General features: G+C 46.8%; 2 non-coding genes and 1 pseudogene across 2 annotated transcripts; 1 reads left to right on the top strand and 2 right to left on the bottom strand.

The window, feature by feature from the left end:
- Nucleotides 1–8: 8 nt before the first annotated feature.
- Nucleotides 9–148, bottom strand: LOC146486826 (U2 spliceosomal RNA; annotated as a pseudogene).
- A 474-nt stretch (nt 149–622) lies between these two features.
- Nucleotides 623–741, top strand: LOC146486825 (5S ribosomal RNA). The gene has a single exon (XR_014858576.1). It is a non-coding gene; the product is annotated as a 5S ribosomal RNA (ribosomal RNA).
- Nucleotides 742–1,588: 847 nt separating this feature from the next.
- Nucleotides 1,589–1,752, bottom strand: LOC146486824 (U1 spliceosomal RNA). The gene has a single exon (XR_014858778.1). It is a non-coding gene; the product is annotated as a U1 spliceosomal RNA (small nuclear RNA).
- Nucleotides 1,753–2,500: the final 748 nt, after the last annotated feature.

The following is a 2,500-nucleotide window of genomic DNA, read 5'->3' as shown; positions in this document are numbered from 1 at the left end:
TAAAAACCAGCGTATGGAACAGGCCATCCGAACGGCGAATCCGAACGGAGCCCCGGTTTATCGATCAAGTGCATAAATGTATCTGAAATCCCGCTAAATGGAAGAACAGATACTACACTTGATCTTAGCCAAAAGGCCGAGAAGCGATGGCGAACAAGTCCGCGGAACGAAGGGTGGTTCTTGTTCCCTAGCCTCGAGATATGGTGGCCCGAAAACTGTCGCATTTCCAGCTCCTGTTGCAATGCTGGCCTAGTTTCTGAGCTGCACACTGGGTTGTGACATTGTACTTTAACCCCCAACAGGGAAGAGACTCAACACGCCGCTGAACTACGAGCAGACTGGCAGTATTGAAAGCGACAAAGAGTCACGTCAGTTACCCGCTGACAATTTGTGTAAGAAAGTTAACAGAAAGTGATTACGTGGAAACGAGGCCCTCGTAGGCGACTTACATACGTTGCTGATTTGCAGCTGATTCCGCGTTTCACGCGAGTTAACATGGCTAGCCGCTCAAAAGAACGAAACGCGATCACTTTGTCACTTTCACGACCTACTCTAGGGAAAAGGCTAGATGTATCCTGTGACACCTTCCCTATAAAGCAGTAAATTTGCGCCCCTTTCTCTTGTCTACGACCATACCACAGGGAAAACACCGGTTCTCGTCCGATCACCGAAGTTAAGCCCTGTCGGGCGGGGTTAGTACTTGGATGGGTGACCGCCTGGGAATACCCCGTGTTGTAGGCTTTCCTTTTACGTTTTTTTTGCGAGCAATCAACGATTTTGCCTTTTGTGAACGATCGATACGGCCTTCTTGAAACAGTTCAGGGACATATAAGGCCTACGATTCATTTAGACCGCAAAAAACCCATTCAAAAGCTCGAACACTGCCGCAATGTGCGGTCCGAGTTCGTGAGCGCGCGAGAATGTTTAAATTTCGCCTATGACATCAAATTAACACTTTGTGACATCAAATTATTCGAAGCAACAACAACGGAGACGACACAAACTCGATTTGAATGAAATTCCAGCACCTTTTAGACGTGAAAATCAAGTACACGGCAAGGAAAATCAAGCAATCATTCATTTAACTACAATCAAACACAACGAACAGCGTAATCTTTCCAACGGTTATTTAATAACGGTCGGAAATCAGCGCGCGGAGACAGCAATTTTTTTGCAACGAAACGACAACTTGAAAAGCTCATTCAACTAAACAAATCCAGCAACAAGAAAATCTACTCACGATTTAGACGAACTTCTTTCTGGCAGCGCTTTGTTCGTTTGTTCCTTCCTTCTCGTATTTAACACAGCTCCACGATCGCCCGCTCGACAGCTCAGTTCATTCATTCATTTCACGCTGCAAGTATATAACGTTGGAAAGCGTAAGTAATTGCCGTTCTCTCTTGTCGAATTCTAGGTACAGTAAAGCAACAGAAGGCCGTAAACAAAAGCAAACCTACCCTTTTTTCCTTTCTTGCTTGGCAATCACATAAATCACTCGCTGCTCTGCTCTTGCAACCGTCCGTACTCCATCTGAAACATAACAAAACAAAGCCGCGCGCGTGTTAGTTGAACATTAACTAGCAACCATCGGGGACTAGCGCGAACGCAGGTCCCCACTACCAGAAATTATACGCTCGAGTTACCCACATTTGGGGTAATCGCAAGGGTCAACCCAATCGAAGTGCAATGAAAGGGCCTCACCTTGAGAGGACTGCCTCCTTGATCACAGTACCTCCCGCGTCAGGTAAGTTTTTTTGTGTTTAAGGTGAATGGCCAGGCCCCCAGTGGGGTGGAGTGCAATGCCTGCCAGACAATACCGAATTATCCCAACGAGCAAATCGAACGAAGGGTTCACCTTAAACGGGAGGTGCACCAGCACGTCAAACTCACCGGGGGATCGAACCCCGCTCCCTACAAACATTGTTACAAGACAAACACAAACTAAACAAGACAGAACAAATCAACAAATAAAAACGCGAGAGGCACAACATGAACACACTCGCTCAAACACAGAAGCATAACAGGACGACACACTCACTCAACCAAACCGCCAACAAAACCAAACGACCACGACGACATCAACAACACCGCCCAAAACAACAGACCACGATGACAAAATAAACACCACTTGAGGACAGTACAACCAATCAAGGCGACCGTCCAAAGGACAAATCCAAAAAATACACACACTCAGGCAAGCCCAGTACAACCAACAAACCGCCAACAAAACCAAACGACCACGACGACATCAACGACACCGACCAAAACAACAGACCACGACGACATCAACGACGCCGCTCCACAATACCATCAACCCATTTGCTCCCGGAACCAACTTGAACACGAACTTTCCTCCTACGCCAATCAACAGACAAGATTTGCTGACGACGATACAAAAACTCCCTCGGAATAAGACGAACACCATCCCGAACATTAATACCCTCCTCAATCACAGTAACAACAGGGTCAGACAAAGCCTGCGAGTCAGACAAAGGAGTAT

This window comes from Pavona decussata, unplaced genomic scaffold (assembly GCF_977016875.1).
Source record: "Pavona decussata unplaced genomic scaffold, jaPavDecu1.1 SCAFFOLD_19, whole genome shotgun sequence".
Lineage (NCBI taxonomy): Eukaryota > Metazoa > Cnidaria > Anthozoa > Scleractinia > Agariciidae > Pavona > Pavona decussata.
The sequence above is the reverse complement of the archived record's forward strand: the minus strand, read 5'-3'. Positions and strand labels throughout refer to the sequence as shown.